Source organism: Ursus americanus, chromosome 12, assembly GCF_024610735.1.
Source record: "Ursus americanus isolate L20-20 chromosome 12, mUrsAme1.1.p, whole genome shotgun sequence".
NCBI lineage: Eukaryota > Metazoa > Chordata > Mammalia > Carnivora > Ursidae > Ursus > Ursus americanus.
Genome location: NC_142138.1, coordinates 69,304,767 through 69,324,569, shown reverse-complemented (window position 1 = coordinate 69,324,569; position 19,803 = coordinate 69,304,767). Strand labels below are relative to the sequence as shown.

The 19,803-nt window shown below is 45.7% G+C and overlaps 2 long non-coding RNA genes and 3 other non-coding genes across 5 annotated transcripts; 3 read left to right on the top strand and 2 right to left on the bottom strand.

The window, feature by feature from the left end:
- Positions 1–723: 723 nt before the first annotated feature.
- On the top strand, positions 724–887 carry LOC123778705 (U1 spliceosomal RNA). The gene has a single exon (XR_006775997.2). It is a non-coding gene; the product is annotated as a U1 spliceosomal RNA (small nuclear RNA).
- Positions 888–4,181: 3,294 nt separating this feature from the next.
- Positions 4,182–8,535, bottom strand: LOC123778698 (uncharacterized). Its single transcript, XR_006775995.2, has 3 exons — positions 8,277–8,535; positions 8,025–8,189; positions 4,182–7,287 (listed from the first exon to the last, which is right to left on the bottom strand). It is a non-coding gene; the product is annotated as an uncharacterized LOC123778698 (long non-coding RNA).
- A 42-nt stretch (positions 8,536–8,577) lies between these two features.
- On the top strand, positions 8,578–17,754 carry LOC123778697 (uncharacterized). Its single transcript, XR_006775993.2, has 3 exons — positions 8,578–8,700; positions 13,272–13,460; positions 14,825–17,754. It is a non-coding gene; the product is annotated as an uncharacterized LOC123778697 (long non-coding RNA).
- Positions 9,725–9,798, top strand: TRNAN-GUU (transfer RNA asparagine (anticodon GUU)). The gene has a single exon. It is a non-coding gene; the product is annotated as a tRNA-Asn (tRNA).
- Positions 17,755–19,457: 1,703 nt separating the features above from the next.
- TRNAK-CUU (transfer RNA lysine (anticodon CUU)) lies at positions 19,458–19,530 on the bottom strand. Its single transcript has one exon. It is a non-coding gene; the product is annotated as a tRNA-Lys (tRNA).
- Between the last annotated feature and the right edge of the window lie 273 nt (positions 19,531–19,803).

Genomic DNA, 19,803 nt, shown 5'->3' with positions numbered 1-19,803 from the left:
AAAACTCAAAACTTTCCCACATCTAAGGGTTGAAGATGAATGAAATGTTCCATGAATGAAACTGAAGTTTCAAGAATGGAATAGATTTCGCCACCAGTTGTAATGCTTAATGAATTTTAATAGAGGTAGACGACAGTGCCACAATCACAAAGATAACTGGATTGGAAAGGAACGCGTTTCCTTTGTATTCCTAAATGTTCTACTCTCCACCTCTCCACTCTGAAAGGCATTATTTGAAGAAAGGTACAGAGGCGTCAGCAGATGGCCAGCCAGGCTCCCCGCTGGCCAAAAGGGCAGAACCCGCGCCCGCCGCCGCCGCGGGGGGCGGGGCGCGGGGTTGGGAGGGAAAGAGGGAGAGGCAGACATCATTTCCCCCACGGCCACCCGCAGGCTGGTTGGCGGGCTGAAAGTCTCGGGAGAAGTGAGGAGAGGAAGAGGGCAAGGGCGGGGCATGGGCCGGAGGGAAGGGCCACTTCCATGACGTCACTGGTAGGGCGTGTCCTATGTAAATATGGCAGCGCAGGGGCTGCTGCTTCGGCCCCCGCCGCCTAAATACAATCTGATCCGCGTGCGGCGGGAAGGAGTGCGGTGGTGTCGTTGGAAGCTGCGCGTGGCGTATGTGTGTAAGGCGTAGGGAGGCTCAGGGTGTCCGGGAGGCAAGTGAGCATGTGTGTAATAGGGTAATGCGTGTGAGGGTGGTGTGGGGCGGAGGTAAGGCCAGTCATACTTACCTGGCAGGGGAGATACCATGATCACGCAGGTGGTTTTCCCAGGGTGAGGCTCGTCTATTGCACTTCGGATGTGTTGACCCCTGCGATTTCCCCAAACGTGGGAAACTCGACTGCATAATTTGTGGTAGTGGGGGACTGCGTTCGCGCTTTCCCCTGGTAATTTGTGTTAAACAATAGATTTTTTTTTAAAGCTACAGGGTTTTTATTATCGTAGAATCATTTTGTAGTATTTAATGTTTTGTGTGAGTGAAACGTTATTCAGTTACCTGCTAATGGATGTTTTGTTTATATTAGCCAGTGGAGTTTACATTATGGTAGTGTCATTGTAATTCGAGATTTTTGGTATTAGTGGTGAATAGTGTTTGTGCTCCTAAAAAAACCAAGAGGTTTTATGTAGACCTTGTTTTATTAAGTTTTTTTCGCTTGTTTTGCGGAGTTCCTTTTTTTACCGGTAGATCGTGTAACATTTAACGTGAGAAAGAAATTATAAGTAACTACTGTTTTTTGGAGAACTTGCATTTTTTCAGAATGCTTTGTCTTTTTAATTTGGCTTTACTTGCTGGTAACTATTTCTTTAGAGGTTTCCATATTTGCTTTCTTAAGAATATCCCAGAAACATCCTGGGATTTTAGTAATAAGAGGGGTTTGTATAGGATAGGGTTCAACAAAGCTTAGTGGAATCCTGGGCAGACCTTCGCAGGATAAAGTGGGACAGTGAACCCCATAAAAAAGAATAGACGTAGACCTTGCTTCAGTCTTAGCCTTAAAGAAAAGAGTGTCCACCTGGTACTGTCAAGAAGTTATATGTCCAGCAGGCCCAATGAACAGGGAACCACCCAAGAAAGAGGGCAGGAGTTGTTGCTGCAAGCCTACCTTCTGCCACATGCTCTTAAAATAAGCCAGCTGATGAATTGCATGCCCTTCTCAGGGTCTAAAAGAATATGGCAGCTACTTCCATTTCCACCTTTCAAATCGAGCTGTGAAGCTAAGGCAGAACTATGCAGGGATAGGAATTCTGGGAAATGTGCTTCCAGTTTAGGCATGAAAGTGGACACAAATCTACCACAGCAGGTCTGTGGACTCGATGTCTGTGTGGTGGTATATACCTCCTGCTCCTTTTAAAACCATTCTTAACTCTCAAATAAAGACAATAGGAAAATCATGCTTTCTTCAATGAAAACATGCCAGCCCTTTCCCCCAAAAAATTGCCTGATGTTTCTTCCTCTTCCAGTTGAATCACATTCATTCCCCCCTTTGATATCCTAACCTAAATACTTAGATTAAAAGTTGACTACTATCAACACATGTTAGCTGGTGGTGGGATGGAAGAGGAAAGAGAAAAATATTGGTTAATACATACACAAAAATATTCATGTCAAAATAAGGAAGAAATACTCATTTTTTATTACAGTCATCACTTCAGCAACAGTCACTGGTATTTGTAACTGTCTTCTTCACTATTCATTCCACATTTCCTTTGCCCTCAGCAAGCACCACACCTCAATGTTAGCAGGTATCTTGCCTGGTGGAGTGATCCATAAACGCTCCTTCGCAAGGTCTCTGGACCATTCTCTGTCTTGCCTGTACTGGATTGTTGCAATTTTCCATTGACTTTTAATCAGAGTGCAGCGAGTTCCGAAGGGTCTTCCGAGGGCTTTCCTGCATTCCTCAAATACTCCTCCTTACTTCCATTGCGTAGAACAGCCCAGTTTTCCCTTATGGTCAGGATCAATCACCCCACTCAGTAAAGTAACCTTCTTTACCTGTTGACCCGCTGCCCTGAGGATCCCCAAATGGCCAGGTGGCAGTCTCGATGCCCACTTTATTTATTTATTTTTTTTAAGATTTTATTTATTTATTTGACAGAGATAGAGACAGCCAGCGAGAGAGGGAACACAAGCAGGGGGAGTGGGAGAGGAAGAAGCAGGCTCATAGCGGAGGAGCCTGATGTGGGGCTCGATCCCATAACGCCGGGATCACGCCCTGAGCCGAAGGCAGACGCTTAACCGCTGTGCCACCCAGGCGCCCCTCGATGCCCACTTTAATACAGCCATTATTGCACCTGTTGCTGAAAGCACTTCTCTCTCGGGAACTAAGACTTTGCATCAACTGATACCAAAGTTACAGAGATGGGTGGGAAGCAAAATGTTCACTAGTATATCCCTAGGGCTAATAGAGGAGCCACTCCCGTTTCTACCACTTGGTTCCCAAACCTGCAAGAAACAGCACCATATATTGTTTGCTAATTTAGAGTATATGCCATCCTGTGAAATATTATCCAGCTCCTCGAAGAATTGTCATCCAGCTGGCACTGAAACTGAATATTCAAAAACACGTTCTACTGTCCCATCAGGTTAGCTACTTCAGGGGAAAACCAGTGAGTGAGCATGAGCCCAGGGCAACTGTCAAATGAGTTCTTGGTCAGCAGCAATGCTGTATGGAATTCCATGATACAGAAGAGGTATTCCGGAAGTACGCACAGATGGTTGTTTTAGCAGAACGATTGTAGGCAGAGAAGACAAAACCATAAAAAAAGTGAGTATCTATTCCAGTGAGAATAACATTGTTGCCCCTCCCACGGTGCAGAGATCCTGTGTGATCAGCCTGCCGTCCTGTGGTTGACTGACACCTTCCCTTCTTGCCAACGGGGGACTGGTATTATATCACAGGCTGAGATGTTCTTTGCTGTTGGCTTTTGGGCACTCAGTAGTGGTTATAGCCAGGTTAGCCATGGTGAATGGAACCCATGTTGCTGAAACCATCCGTAATCTGCATCTCTGCTTGTTTGTGGGCCCATTGCGCAGCCCTAGAATTCCCATTTGTTTTTTTTTTAAAGATTGTATTTATTTATTTGAAAGAGAGAGAGAGCATGAGTGGAGGGGAGGGGCAGAGGCAGAGGGAGAAGCAGGCTCCCTGCTCAGAGAGCCTGATGCGGGACTCGATCCCCGGACCCTGGTATCATGACCTGAGCCAAAGGCAGATGCTCAACCAACTGAGCCACCCACACACCCCTTAGAATTCCCATTTGATTATTTTTTATGATTTTCATTTTCTGTGTGTGTGTGAAATTCTTTATTAGAACACAGAACAGGGGCACCAGGGTGGCATAGTCGGTTAAGTGTTGAACTGGGTTTCAGCTCAGGTCGCGATCTCAGGATTGTTAAATCAAGCCCTGTGAAGGGCTTGGCGCTCAGCACAGAGTCGGCTTGAGAATTTCTCTCCCTCTCCCTCTCCCCCTCCTGCTGGTGCTCTCTCTCTCTCAAAATAAATAAATCTTAAAAAAAAAACCAAAAAACCCAGGACACTCAATGATATTGTATATTCTTTTTATTTCATGTATATTATTTATATATATAATTATATAAAATATACATATATAATGTGTTATATATTATATATGTGAGATATATATTATATATATAATATATTGTATATATATCTGCTAAAATTAATATCCTGGGAGTTGGTTTCTCTTGACTGCTATTTTTTTTGAAGATTTTATTTATTTATTTGAGAGAGCGAGAACAGAGAGAGAAAAAAAGCACATGCAGGAGTGGTGTAGAGGGAGAAGCAGACTCCCTGCTGAGCAGGGAGCCTGACGCAGGGCTCTGGCCCAGGACCCTGTGCGTGATCATGACCTGAGTTGAAAGCAGACGCTTAACCAACTGAACCACCCAGGCACCCCTATTTTTTTAAGTGTGAATTAAATGGGCCTCAGTTGTTTGTTTGTCTAGTACTCTATTGTTTATAGCACACTTTGAATGATACATTGTAGAGACTCCAGATTCTGATATCTTCCTCCAAAGAGTGTCAATATTTGTTCTACTAACCCATGACCTCGAATTTGTGTAGCACTGGATTTATGTTTTCTTTAGGTGATCTTTGGAAAATCCAAGGTGTTTCCCAAAGCTCTCTAGCTTGGTGTGACTCAACCAGGAAACCCGGCTCCTCTGCTAATCTTATCAGGGCTTGGTTTTGTATCTGTTAGGGAGGGTCAAGAGTAAGCCTTCCACTAAGGTGTGGTTTTCACATTTCTGGAGTATCAGCTGAATGCTCAGAGTGGTAGATTGTTAACAAGCCCTGAATCCTAATGTTGCCAGCACTGATCTCTAGGATGTATTCTGTTTTCCATCTTGTGGCATCTGTCATCTAGTAAGCCTTGGATAGTAGCTCTCTGAGTATGGGCAGCCCTACAGTCAGCAAGTGACCTGCAGGGGACCCAATGTGGACTTCTGAAAACTGGCATCCTGACTCTTTTCTCCTTTCTGATGCTCTGCTCTGAAGATTCCCATTGCTTCCGCTGCCCTAATTTTGATCTGTGCCTCCGCAGCTCAGTGTGAACACCGTATTCTGCTGGGATTCCAGCTTGCCGTACCCTCATCAGATCATTTCCCCAACCCTCTCTCAGGGAATCACAGTCTTTTGCCACCTCTGTCCAGTGTCTGAAAACAGGTGCTTCACATATTTTGTCCATTTTTATGGTTGTTTGAAGCAAGAAGACTAATCCGGTGGTATTACTGTGTTATGGTTGTGAGTAGAAGCCCTGAATTCTTGCCAGTACATTTAAGGTTAAGGTGCCTAAAATGGCTGGCTCAGTTGGTGGACCATGAGACTCTTGATCTCGGGGCTGTAAGTTCAAGTCCCAAGTTGGGTGTAGAGATTATTTACAAATAAAATCTTAACATAAAAATAAAACAAAGCATTCTAGGGGTGCCTGGCTGGCTCATTCATTAGAGCATGTGACTCTTGATCTTGAGGTTGTAAGTTCAAGCCCCATGTTGGGAGTAGAGGCTTATTTGAAAAAGAATGAAATTAAAAAAAAAAAAATAAAGTGCTTTCAAAAATTTGTTAAAAAGATAAAATGAAGGATTTTACATAGATTACTAATTTCTATTTTATTAAATCCTTGTTTTATTTATTCATTTATTTTTAAAGATTTTATTTATTTATTTATTTATTTATTTATTTATTTGTCAGAGAGAGACCGCGTGCACAAGCAGGGGGAGCAGCAGGCAGAAGGAGAAGCAGGATCCTGTTGAGCGAGCCCTGGGATTCTGACCTGAGCCACAGGCAGCCGCTTAACTGACTGAGCCACCCAGGGGTCCCTAGATTACTGATTTCTAAATAATTTGAATACTGTTTTCCACATTTACAAATGATCTAGGCGAAGGGTTTTGTTTTTACTTTAACAAGTAGGAGGAAGGATCTGGGAGTGCTGGACTCACTTTCAGCACGGTGACCCCACAGCGCCACAAGGAGGTCTGAGCTAAGTGTCCTGTTCTCCGGGCATATTCCCGTGGTTGAACTTGACGAGTGGCAGGATATGCCACCCCAAAATATGCCACTTTGACGTAACGATTGTTTTGAGCTAAGGGCACTTAAAAAACAGCAGGTGCAAGAGGAGTGCTCTGACCTCCCCTTTCCTTCCTGAAAGCAGGAGATAAAACTCCCATGTGAAAGATGCCCTCCTCATACCAGGAGGAAAGAAACATTCCTGCCGTGTGAGATAGGAAGTCAGGGCCCAGAGAAATCTGTACAGACCTTGTTAAAATAAGTTATATCTTCCTTTAATCTTCCCATATATTTTGCTTTTTCACAATTGCCTCTCTGTTCAACCTAGTATAAAAACACGCAGGCCTACCCACTTCTTTGGATTTTCATTTTCCTATTGGACCTCCCATGTTCGTGTAAAAATCAATGTGCTTCTCTCCTATTAACCTGTCCTATGTCACCTTAATTCTCAGGCCCATTTGGAGTCCCTAAGACGGTACAGGTAAAGTTTTGCCTTACCTACAGACTCTCCTAGGACAACAAAAGAGAGGATTAGCAAAAGGACAACTGTAAGATGCCTGGTCCTAGTAGAAGGAACTTTGTGTAGGCCTAGTAGACCTAGTAGAAAATGCCAGAATTCCCAGAATCAGATGGGTGGAAGAGTGAGAAGCTGCTTTGAAAGACAAAGGTTGATGGGAGGCCCAGAAAGACTAGCTGTCCTTACTGGGGACCAGTCCCTGGAACGTATCTCTTTCCTCCCGTTCCCCAATTCCGTAGCTCTTGTTCTGAATCTTCCTTCCCATTCTCTTCCCCACCAGCGCTCCTCGATGCACCGGGTCTTTTCTCCCAAGCATGCAGATTTTAAACCTTTTTTCTACTGAGGACTCCTTTGTGATCTGCTGAAACCTGCACATGCTTCTTGGAATAAGGCTTTTAAAGATTTATGTATTGGGGGGGGGGGCGGAGGGAGAAAGAATGTTAAGCAGACTCCAGGCTGAGCCCCCAGCGCCACACCAGGCTCAGTCTCACCACCCTGAGATCATGACCTGAGCCGAAATCAAGAGTCCCAGGCTTCACCAGCTGATCCACCCAAGCGCCCCAAGAATAAGGCTTTTAATGTGTATAATAGAACATTTAAAATTACAAACGAAATCAGTTACCTTCAAATCCAGTTGTCTTTGTGCCTTTTCCCGTGGTTCGATAGCAGCAGAGGGAATGAGGTAGCATCTGAGCTGAGCCTCTGACCTTATGCAACCAACCTCCCCTGCCCCGACTTAAGACGATCCTAGAGTTGGGGTGGTAAAGAATAAGTATCATGGGTTGTGCCAGTCTCAGAGAAAGTGAATCAACTGGACATCATTATTCTTTACCGTCCGAACTGAAAAAAAGTAGTGGCTCCTGGGAGCCGAGATCCAAGGGGAAGGGACCGCGCGCCCCCTCGTGGCCACCGTGGGGATTCCCCACGGCTCCGGCCACGGCGGGTCCCCAGTCCGAAGAGAACCAAATAAAATGCACTGGACGCTGGGCGATGCTCAAGACCTTAAAACGAGAAGTCGTGAGCGCTACAAACTGAGCTAGCAAGACGACGAAAAGTAGATGCGCTTCTTTTTCCCCTAGCAGATTGGAACCGTTGCCCAAATAGTGAATATCTGAGCCAACACCTCGGCGTGTGCTGATCAGGAAATAGGTTTGTAGAGAGTTCGATGATTTCCTCTGGCCCACAGCTGATTGGCACTAAATCACAATCCCGGCCTAGGATCTTCCTACTTCTGAGCTCAAGGAGAGACCCGCGTACTGGATAGAACGTGCTGCGCGGAGACGTGGTCCGGCTGAGAGAGCAACTCCAGCCTCCTCTCCCCCACCCCGTGCCCCGCGCCCCGCGCCCAGCGCCCGGCTCCGGGCCTTTTAGAAGGGCCTCTCCCGGTGCTAGTTTCCACCCAGACTGAACTCAGACTTCCATGGAAAGGACGTCTAGGATGAAAGGATTTTCAATCCATCTCAAGGGGTCCCACCGAGACTTACCACGGATCCTCAGCTCCTTAGCCCTGTTACTGGAATTTCCCAATCCTCCACGACAGTCGTGGGCACTTTTGTCCAAGTTCTTTAAGCACAGGTGAAAGTTGACGTGAAGCCAAGTACATTTTCTGTGCCCCAGCCCCGCGAAGTTCTCCACCTCTTCTTTGGGGGCTGTTGGGGAAATAAATTGAGACTCAAAGGAACACACTTCATTAATAAATAGCATATTATTAGCTACGTTTATAAAGAAAAAAATACCTGAGTGCATGCTTGTAGGTAGCCTGCAAATGGCTACAAAGCAATAGGGAACATTCGCCTCTATTTATGAGGAATTTAGCTACAGCTGTCATCGTCCTACTCAGTACAAGCATTACTCACTTTACCCCAGCAATAATATTAAGTTCACTGGGACACCCTGTTCTTCAGAATTCTTTATCAGCCTCTCCTACGGTGGCCTCTGAGAGTGCACTTCCTTGAAGTACGGACGGTTCTTCACATTCGTCCAGGTTCCTCTGCGGGGCGCAGGGACCCGGAGGGCGAGCGCGCAGCCGGCCGGCTCCGGGCCGGAGCGAGGGTCTGGGACTGGGCGCGGTCCCCCCGGGGGGACGGTTTGCAGCGATTCCTCCCCTCCTGCGGTGAGCAGGGACTGTGGGAGCCCCAGCAGCTCCGAGGCCCGCGTTCGGTAAGTAGCCAGGTCTAAAGGGTGACATCTCACGGCGCTGCCGTCTTTAAACCATTAAAAGAGTCGAGAGTCTTTTTGAGTCGAGATCAGCAACCGCACACAAGAGACGGCAAGTGGCGGGTGATGGAAATTAAGGAAAATCGGCGTGTTCAGTTTTCTGGGCCACTTTGTTCAGCGGCTGGAGTGCTCGCGCCCTCTCCGCCCGCCTCTCACCAGGCTGCCCCTCGCCCCCTCGCTTCCTTCTCTTTCTCCAGCTTCCCGGGTTCGACCCTGGACACCCCAGCCCCGGGCCGCCGAAGCCGGACTGAGGCTGTGTGGCCGTCCCGGGTGGGGAGCCCAGGTCCATCCTAGTGCGCACGAGTCCAAAGTCGGATCTTCGCCGCGTTCTGGATCAGCTCTGGGAACAAAGCGCGTGCGCCTCGGAGAAACCCCAGCGGTCTTCCCTCTCCCGAGCCCCTCGTAGGACTAAGAGCTTCAAAGCCCACACTGGAATTCTTGGCTCGCGGAACGGATCCTTCACCAGGCTGTAGAGAGTGGCCAGTAGGTGCCCGGCCCTGCCCAGGGGCGCGGGGTGCAGCCCGAGCCACGCCCGGGTCCTGCCCCGTTGAGTCCACACCTTAGTGGCATCGAGAGCGGGCGGCGAGGTGGGGACAATGGGGGTAGCGCCCTTCTCACGCGCGGCCGCCTTGACCCGTGGGGACTCACTGTGAGCGCCACGAGTAGATCGGAGCTAAGAACGGGGAGGTGGATGGCTGCAGCCCGAGAGGCTGCGGGCGACCCCTGGAGCCAGGCGGCTGTGGAGGCGGCGAGGAGCAGGCGGCGAGGCGCCGGATCCGGCGTTGAGCTCGCCGAGCCCCCCAGGTGATTGGCCCGGTATCGGGGTTCAGCCATATCCAGTGACACGACCGGTGGCCTCAGTGTCTCCCGCGCCTCCGGTTTCCGGAGCGGGAGAATGAGATGTCCCTTAGAGGTTGGAAAGCAATTTCTGAGATCAGGAAATGAGTTTAGGAAAAAGAGTTTCCGTGTCTCTGTGGCGCAATCGGTTAGCGCGTTCGGCTGTTAACCGAAAGGTTGGTGGTTCGAGCCCACCCAGGGACGATGTCTTTTACTAGCACCTTGCAACCTGTTAGTGACTTTATTTATCCTCGGAGTCCTATCCACTTTAAATCAGACTCCGAAGTATGCTTCCCGAAGATTCAAGTTGCATAAAAGTACCTAAAAGAAGGAGTTTTTCAGTAAAGGTATTTTTTTCAATAGTCCGCGTCTGGGCCTTACTTATCCCAGAGGCACTGCAGAGTCCCTCACTTCCCGAAGCTGGGTTTTTACAGCAGCACATCCTGGAAACTAGAAAATCCCAAGAATTGAGAACAACAAAACCTGTCTTCACTCGCGGTGAAGCCTCTAGTTCTAGGTAGAAATTTTGGTTCTTCCACGATGTGGCTTGAACAAATTTTGAATTTTCTGTGCCTCGCTCGATTTCTTTGTCCATAAGAGGGGGCAAATAGGAGTACTTCACTCATGGATTAATTTAAATTTTAATGAGATATGCATATAAACCGTTTGACCACTTAATGTTTATTAAACATTAGCTACTTTAACTCTTTTCAGTGGCATCTCATCACCATTTCTGTTATTTACCTCATTCCCTTAAACAAATGCATATCTTTTCATGGTATGGATAGGTTACTGTGGTGGTGTTTTTTAATTTATTTTTAAATTTTTTTTGGATGGGTTATTGTATATACAAACACTCCTTAAATGTTAGACATGACACTGATTATAATGTTCACTGCTATAGAAATGGTTGTTCAAGAACATCCTTATACAAATATCCTTATCACTTACGCATGGATTTCCTTAAAAGAGATTCCTGGGAGTGGACTTTCCTAATAAAAGTATTTGTCATTGCTAATTTTGCTAATTCCTGACTGCTTGCCCTCCAAAGAAGTTGTACCTAGTCGTATTCCCAAATTCTACGAGGACTCTTCTTGGCAACCCAAACTGATATTGACTAGCAGTACAAATCCACCACTTTTGCTTGGGGACTGTTACTGCTTGTTGGTCTCACACACTAAGTCTTGTGGGTGAGGGGCTGGTGCTCCTACAGTCTCCTATGTTCTCTTGGCCCCTGGAGGTCCTGGGGAAGTAGTTCATACGGTTGGATTCATAGGACTGTAGAGGTGCAGTTCTCAGTGTTCCTGCCGCAGAGAGCCCAGGCTTCTCACCCTTCAGAGTGGGACCTTCATGGGTGGTCCTGAGCCAAATAAAAATTGGAAAGGAGAGATGTTTAAAATTTTCATCAGATTGAGACTTCAGATAATGGATCTTTTAATTTTTTTCTTATGGCAGCAAGAGGAGAGACTGTATTCTCAGGACTTTATTTGGGAGAACTTGATAATGGTGCCATTCTATTGATCTTGTGGAATTGTTCCCTCTATGCTGGTATGTGACACTTGTTATAAAACCTTGTCTGGTGAGCTGAGCTGAACAAGGAGCTGAAGGAAACTTCTCGAAGAAAACAGAAATAGGGGATGCATTCTCAGATAGATTTCTAAAGTCTTATTTTGATCTTTTCCGAGGTCTGGGCTGGTGTCCTAGCTGAGGCTGCTGTAATACAGTACCATAGATTTGGTAACTTAAACAATAGACATTTATTCCTCACAGTTCTGGAAGCTGAAAAGTCAAAAATCAAGGAGGCGGCACATTCAGTTCTTGCAAGGTCCCGTTCCTGGCTTGTAGACGGCCGCCTTCTCAGTGTATGAGCAGAGAGCAGAGAGAGGAGGATCTGGTGACCTTCATATTTTTATAAGGTCCCCTCATGGGGTGCCACCCTCATGACCTTATCTAAACCTGTTTACCTCCTCAAGGCTTCACGCCCCCCCCCCCCAGTACCATCACCCTGGGGGTTAGGGCTTCACCATATGGATTTGGGAGGGACACAAACATTCAGTCCACAGCAGGTGGTGACATAAAGAGGCATTTACTGAGTGTTTAAAATGCCCTTTATATAAAGTGACCAGGTTGCAGACTTGAGAACAGTCACGTGTAGGTGGGAGCAGAACTTGTCCTGTAGTTCTCCGATCTTTTCCTCCTAGAAGAATTGTGTGTGTGTGTGTGTGTGTGTGTGTGTGTGTGTGTGTGTGTGTGACAACGGAAAATCAGGGATTATAAAAAGATACATGAAAAAATTCTTATTTCCTCTCCTCACGCTCTCAGTTCCCAAAGGCAAAATACTAACCTGATTGTTTTTAATAAACAGTGTTATTTTTAATAAAATAAAGCAATTGTATTTTTCAGTAAAGTCAACAAGCATGGCTTTATTACTTTTATAAGAAAGTAACTACCTCCTTTATAAGTATGGATTAAAAACCTCAGGTGAACCAGGCCATCTTCACGGGCTGTAGCTCAGACTTGCCTCCAGGCTGCTGAAGCCACAGGGCAGGCCATTAACCCACAGTCACTGCCGGGCCCCTGACAGCGTGGGCAAGCCACTTTCTCTGGGAAATTCTTAAAGCATCACGATCCAGAAGTTCCACAGGGTTTTCTTTCCTTTCTTTCTTCCCTGATCTACTTGTCTGCTCTGAGCTAGAAGCTCACAGTTATTCATAGCCCCCTCAAAAAAAAAAAAAAAAAATCTTAAAAAAAATCCTGCATTTCAAGATTCTAGTCACATTACCAGTACTTTTGTGGAAAAGAGAATCCACCTATGGTATGAAAAACATACATCAGTTACAGAACTTTGTTTTAATGAAGTTGGAGAGCTCTGATAAGAAAATGGGGTTCTGACAAAGATGGGAGGAAAATGAAACCTAGGGTCTATAATGATCTAAGGGAAAGAAAGATTGAACCAAACACTTATGCATCTCCAGTCCAGACATCACACAGGTCTGAAGACAACAAGCAGGTATGCTCAAATCAGTGAGCTTATTCAGGAAATGCAAAATCTTTTTGACAACTTGACACCAAAACGCAGCTAATGATGAAATTATTTTACAATGAAAATCTCAGAAACATGGAACTGTACCACACAAAGCATGAATCCTAATGAAAACTACAACTGTAGTTATTAATAATGTATCCGTCCTCGTTCAGCTGTAACAAACGTACTGCACCAAAGCAGGGTATTAATACAGGGGAGTCGGCGGAGGAGAAGGAGCATACGGGAACTCTATACTTTCCGTTCAGTTGTTCTGTAAACCTAAAACTGCTGTAAGGACTAAAGTCTGTCAACTTGCTTAAAAACCTCAAGAGGGAAAAGGCCGTATTTGCGTGGTGTTCTGCATTTGTCACTCCCGATCCATTCTCACCATTACCCACCTTACTATATGCCCCAGAAAGTTAACCTTTTTGAACCGCACAGAAGGGCTCCTCTGCCCCCTGGCTTCCTGTTAGCTACAGCCCATGGGATGCACTGATTGGGGTTGGCAGGGTGGGAAGAATATGAGGTCAGGGTAATTCTTTTCTGCAGGCTGACAGTGATTTTGTTCTTTGCTACGCCTCAAAGCCACAGCTGTTGTTTGGTGGCACTGTGTACTACAGCCTGAGACACAACTATCACTTTACTTTACCAGGTTCCAGAAACGTCTCTCTGGGTCTCCACGGCTGCTACTGCTGGGATACTACGCCATCTTTTCTGTGGTTACATTCCCCACATGCGGCCCAGGAATCCTGAGCTGGGAAGTCCCAGGAAACCCCCCTAATCCTCAGCGGGGCTGGCCTTCAGAGAACCTCAGAGAATGTTCCACCAAAGCATCTGCGAGGTCACCGCATCTCTGTTCCGCTCATTGACTTTAACGTCTTTTAATCAGTGATTGGCTATTTCCATCTCTGTAAACAAATATTGTTAATTATTCATTTTCTAGTTTTAGGTACTTTATCTCTCTTCTACCTACTCCTTCTACATGGACCGCGCACGCGCACACTCACACACACACACTCACACACATTTCCCCACTTCCCTATCTTCCTGATTGTGATGATTAATTTTATGTGTCAACTTGGCTAGGCCATAGTACCCAGATATTTGGTCAAACATCAGTCTAGATGTTCTTGTGAAGGTATATTTTAGATAAGATTAACATGTAAATCAATAGACTTTGAGTAAAACAGATTACTCTCCATAATGAGAGTGGGCCTCGTCTAATCAGTTGAAGGCCTCAGGGGAAAAAACACAAGGTCCCCCAAGGCGGGAGGAATTCTGCCTCCAGACCCTGCCTCAAGATTAGAGCTACAACATCAACTCTTCCCTGGGTCTCCAGCTGCTAGCCTACCCTGAAGATTTTGGATTTACCAGCTTCCACAATCACATGAGCTAATTCCTTAAAATAAAAGTTTCTCTCTCTCTCAATAGATAAATATAGATATATAGATACCGGTATAGAGATTTTATATACACACATATATATGTCCTAGGTATGTATATATATTTATGTATCTTCTGTTGGTTCCATTCTCCGGAGATGTCTAATACATCTTACATACTTATATCATAATTTTGATGAGATCAATGATTATTATTTTAAATATATATAAACTATTAACAGATAAGCCACACAATTTAATGTGATTAATTTTTGTGTAACATTTTCTCCTGGCATGAACAATTACCTTATTTTTCCATTTGCTTAGTTTTCCATGCATTTATTACTAAATCATAACCGTTTTCTTTCCAGTTCTGTATATCTCCCCTCGACACATTGAAATAAACAGTTTTGTTTCTTTCTTTTTTTTCCCCCAAGAAATCTCTCCTGACACATCCCTATCTCCTCCAGTCTGGACCACTTGACCTAATAGGCCTTGCCCACAGCTGTCGCCCTTTACTTCACCATCATCTTGGGGGTTCCATTGCCTCTTTCTTTTGTTAGGTCCTCTGCTTCATGGGTTACAAGTGGTCTTCTTTCTTCATTCCTTCCTTCCTGTTCATGGTGTATGTCCTCCAATAACTTCTATAGAGAAGTTGCTCAAGAACTAAATTCTTTGAGACATTATATGTCTGAAAATGTCTATTATATCCATATCCATGTTATATCCATTAATTGATATTTTACTAAATAGAGAATTTTAGGTTGAAATCATTTTCCCTCAGATTTTTCAAAGCATCGCTTCATTGTTTTCTATTTTCTAGAGTTGCGGTTAAGAAAGAAAATATAGCTCTTCACTGCTGTCAGCTTAGAGCTGGCCTGACTCAAACACCTGGGCTGTGATGTTCTCCTGTTAAAACTAAAAAATTTCCCCCAGAACACCAACATGAGACAAAATCACTCTCTAATCACGATGAAGCCAAGGTTAAAAACAAGAACTGTTTCATGATTGTTGGAAGGCAGAGGAACTGTCAAGCATCCCCCAAACCGAGAAGGCACTTTGAGATGGAAAAACAAATCAGACGACAGTTGACACAGAGTTTTTATACTGGGTAACTTACTGGCGGGAAGGATCGGCCCATGATCCAGTCAGCTGCTCAGCTCTTCTCCACAAAAATCCAGACCTTCGCTCACAGATTGTATAAAGAGATGGGACCAGAGGGCGGGCGTAACCGTGAGATCAAAGTGTACACGCAAACGTGATTAACAGCTGACGTCAACAGACCTCCTGGTGCCACCTGTCCATCAGGAGGCCAAAACTACGTCATTGAAGTTTGTATCTTAATGGGCCTTCTGGAGGCCGCAGCAGAACTCTTGGTGCTCTTGTCTCCTCTGTGACCCCAAGACATGTACGGTAATCTTTGAGGGGGGGCGGCTTCCGAAGAGCATAACACTAGACTGAGCACCAAGCGGACAAGTCAAAATGCCGGCCAAAAATGGAGTCAGTATGGCCAGCGTTCCTACACCGATCATGTCTGAGCATGAAGAGAACACAGTCCAAACCACAAAAAAATGACCAAACTTCCCCTTCCTTTCCCAACCACTGATAGTAACTGCAGCTTCTTTACCAATTTCATATTTGGCTCTGTTCCAGTCCTCCCACTTTTTGAATAAAAATTATTGAGATTTCCAAAGGTAGAATTGCCCCACAGTCCCCATGGTGTATGTTGTCCCCCTTGTTGCAAGGGGCCAACAATCCAGCTTTGTTTAATTGCAGGTTTGTTCCTGACGGTTATACACTCGAGCGCATCAACACTGTAGAGAGGGTAGTTGCCATTCTGCTTCTCGACTATTTACAGTCAACTGTTCTCTCACCTGCCTTCCCAAGAGCTTACAGGATCTCCTCTTTGTCCCTACCGTTCTGAAACGGTTTGGTCTATTTTTAGCCACTATACTGGGCACTTAATGGGCCCTTTCGATAGGGGAATTTGGATTTCTTGTGTGTCACCCCAGCGGTGTTTATGTATATACAAGTAAAAGTGTCTGTCTCTTGCAACCTTTTGACACAAGTGATTGCACATTATAAGACTGTTCCTTTGGAATCTTCACTCGATTTATTTCTCAGTGAATTTAAGTTAGCCTTTGCTATATAACAAGCCATCCCAAACTTATTGACTTAAAATAACAATAATTTATTATTTTTCAGGACTTCTGTGAGTTGGAAGTTTTTCTGTTCTGGGCCATCTCATTTGGGGCTGGCTGGTAGGACGGCTCTGTCACCTGTCTGAGGCACAGCTGAATTGACTAGAAGAGCAGGGATGGATCTTTTTCTCCTCGTGATCTCTCCAGCAGACCAGCTTGAGGCTCTTCAGATCATGGGCTGAGGATTCCCAGGGCAGCAAAAGGAGGTGAAGCCCCAGCGTGCAAGCATTTTTCAAGCCTGTGCTTGCCTCAGGTTTGCTAAGGCACCAACATTGGCCAAAGCAGGTCACAGAGCCAATCCTGGATGCAGACGGGTGGACAGATAAGCTCCACCTCCTGATGGGAGGAGCTGCAAAATATTACCACCATTTCTTTTGAATCACACCATATGGAATAGCAGGAGCTTCCTCATTCTTTTTTACAGCTAGCCGAACCATATTTAATTGTACGTCTAGTTGTATATTTAGTTACCCCCCCAACTGGTGGACATTTAGAGAGGTTTCCAGTCTTTTACTTAATGAAAAATGCTCCAGGAATAACCGTGTATGTGTTAATTTCACACACATGTGTAGGTGTAATGGGATAAATTTCTAAATGTGGATTTTAAAAAGTAAAAAAAAAAGTTTATTTAAATTTTTGATAGATGTTGTTAAAAGGGCACCCTGTAGAACTTGGACCAATTTACCCTTTCATATTTAACCTCTCCAACGTATTAAACTTTAAAAAATTTTAGCATTTCTTGAAGGTCAAAAGTGTCATTTCAATGTTGTTTTAAATTGCATAGCTTTATTAATAGCAACCTTGAATATTGACTGTCTTTCCTTACGAGTAATAGAAATGTATATTTTCTATTCTTTATATGTTTGCTGTTTTTATTGGGTTGTTGGCTTATTTCTTGTTGGTTTGTAGTTCTGTAAATATTAGGAAAATTAGCCTTTTGCATATACATGTGTTCTAAGAATGCAGATGTTGGATACGGTTTGGTGAAGTGGTGAAGCCACAGGAGGAGAGAAGCAGGCTTGAAAGAAGGAAGTTTATTATACTCACGGTCCCCAAGAGGGGGGTCATGTTGTGCAGCACAGGGCCACACAGGGGCATAGCCAGCTGGTGCTCAATTTTACAGGTGGGGAGTAGAGACAGGAGGACCTGTGGGTCACTGTCTATACTGGGTCTTGGGTGGATCCATGGAAAGCAAACCAAGAGAGGACGGGAACGGAAGGTTGGGGGCAAAGGAGAAAGGAAGAGAGGAAGGGGAAGTTAGAGTCCAGCAGTTGGGTTTGTTATCAAAGGGTTTCAGCTGTTTTGGGGTATGAGTTCACAATTAGGGCAATGAGAAGGATGTTAACCACCAAAGCAAGAACTTAAAATGGAGGGGTTTTAACGCAATGCAAGTTGCAAATATTTCCCCAAATTTGTTTGGACTTTTACTTAGGCCGGTATGATTCGATTTATGTAGTCAAATTCATTGATACTCTCAGGACTTGTGGATTCATGTCATAGAACAGCTTTTTTTCACATACAGACCAAGATAATAAAATAATTGTTTCATGTTTCTACAAGAACTTTTATGTTCCTCTTTATTATTATTTAAATCTTTGATTGATCTGGAGTTTACCCTTATGTAAAGAGTAGGATATTCACTGACCCTTATTTCCCTGGATACCTACCTAGTTATTCAAAACTGGTTCAAAACCCTTTTTCTAATATATTACATTTCTTCATGTATTTTGGGATATTTCTGGATTCTTGTACCATTTATTACTGTCGATTCATACATGGTATCTAATTACTCTAATATTTCATAGGATTAGCTCTTCGTTATTGCTCTTTTCTTAAAAAAAGAATTTCCCTATTTCTGCTTGTTACTTTTCCCTTTAAAGTTTAGAATTATAGTGTCCAGTTTGAATTCTAAAAAGCTCTTTTTGATATTATGAAAACCATGTGAACTTCAGACAGCAGATTCAGGAGAGATGTTCTCTTTGTGACGTGGAGTCTCCCAGCCAAGAACGTGGTGTGTCTTGTTTGACCGGGAAGGAGGCTGCCCCGGCGCAGTGGTTCCTGACCTCGAACATTTACCTGAATCGCCGACAGGGCCTAAGCCCCGGTGGCTGGGCCAGTCCCGGGTTCCTGACGCCGCAGGTCTGAGGTGGGGCTTGAGAACTCGCGTGTCTCACAAGTTTCCGGGCGAAGCTCTTTGTCCCGGCACCACACTCTCGAGAGCGACCGGCCTCACGCAGTGATCATCTCGGAGGCGGTTGGTGGGAGACTGAAGCGTAGTTGCAAGCGTAAAAAAAAAAAGAAGTAAAAAAAAGGACTGTCCAAGGATCCTTAGGGGAGGGAGGCGGACGGCTTGTATGAGGAGTAAAATGTCCTCGTCGCGGTGGAGAAGCCTCTCGACCTGTGCCCAACTTGGCTCCCGCTCGCCTCGAGAAACCCCTGGAGCCAGACCCATTCCAACCCTGAAAGGAGGCTCGGCAGGGACAAATGCAGCGCAAACTCGTTCAGGCTTTCCGGGGCGGGACAAGTTCTCCAGCCGATCAAGAACTACCTCAAAACCCGTGGGCGCGGCGCTGCACCCCCCCCCACCCCGCCTCCTGTCCGCTGCCGCGGGGGCTCCCCGCCTGCGAGCTCGCGCCTGCGCCCCGCCCCGCCCGCGCCTTTCCTCCTCCCCTCTCCGACTCCCTCCCTCGCCTCCCCAGACCCTTTTGCAGGGCACTCTCCTTTTTCCCCGCTTCGGGGTTTTAGTAAACGAGCTGTATTTCACAGCCCTTTGCGGCTGATGAACGCTTCAAACCTGAAAAGCAAAAACATTCTCCTTGGCACCTAAAGGAGAACATTTTAACTAGCTAAGAAGGCCTTCAAAAAACCTCCTCCAAAATTTTCCCCCACCAAGCAGAAGAGAAGCAGAGTGTTTCCGTCCGTCCGATCCTAAGGCGGCTTCTCCGTGGAGCAGAGGCGCGGTAGGTCGGAGGGGGAGCCCCGCGGGTCCGGACTCGGAGCTGCTCTGGCTCGTGTCACTTTCCTCCCGGGAGAAGCTCCTCCCGCCCCCCAGCGGTAGGTCAGGGACCCGCTGTGTCAACGACCAAGGTCCCTGGTCGGATTCCTCATATTTGTTCAATTTGTAGCGAATAGAGGAGATTCTGGAAGTTGTTACCCGAGTTTAAAACAACAGTGGCCGCAATGGCTAATTATAAGTTCACAAGTATTGATTGCCAACAGAGGATTTAATAGGAACAGAAGAGAAAAAGAACCGCTCGCCCAACGTGGGGCTCGAACCCACGACCCTGAGATTAAGAGTCTCATGCTCTACCGACTGAGCTAGCCGGGCGCTGTTCTCAAGGCTTTTCCTTTAGGAATATCATTTCTTGAAAGAGACAGGCTGTACGGTCCAGACACACACCAGACCTTAGGATCTAGTATTTTGCAAATACAAAGTAGCTTTTTGCTACCAGGACCGAGGCACTGAGAGAATGGTGGGGACCGCGTGGGGCCCGGCGGGCCTCCCAGAGGACGGAGACTCATGAGTCCTAAAATCTCCATGTTTCCGAAAGTCCGCGCGGACCGGATCATTTTGACAGCCTGGGTTCTGGCATGAGGACTC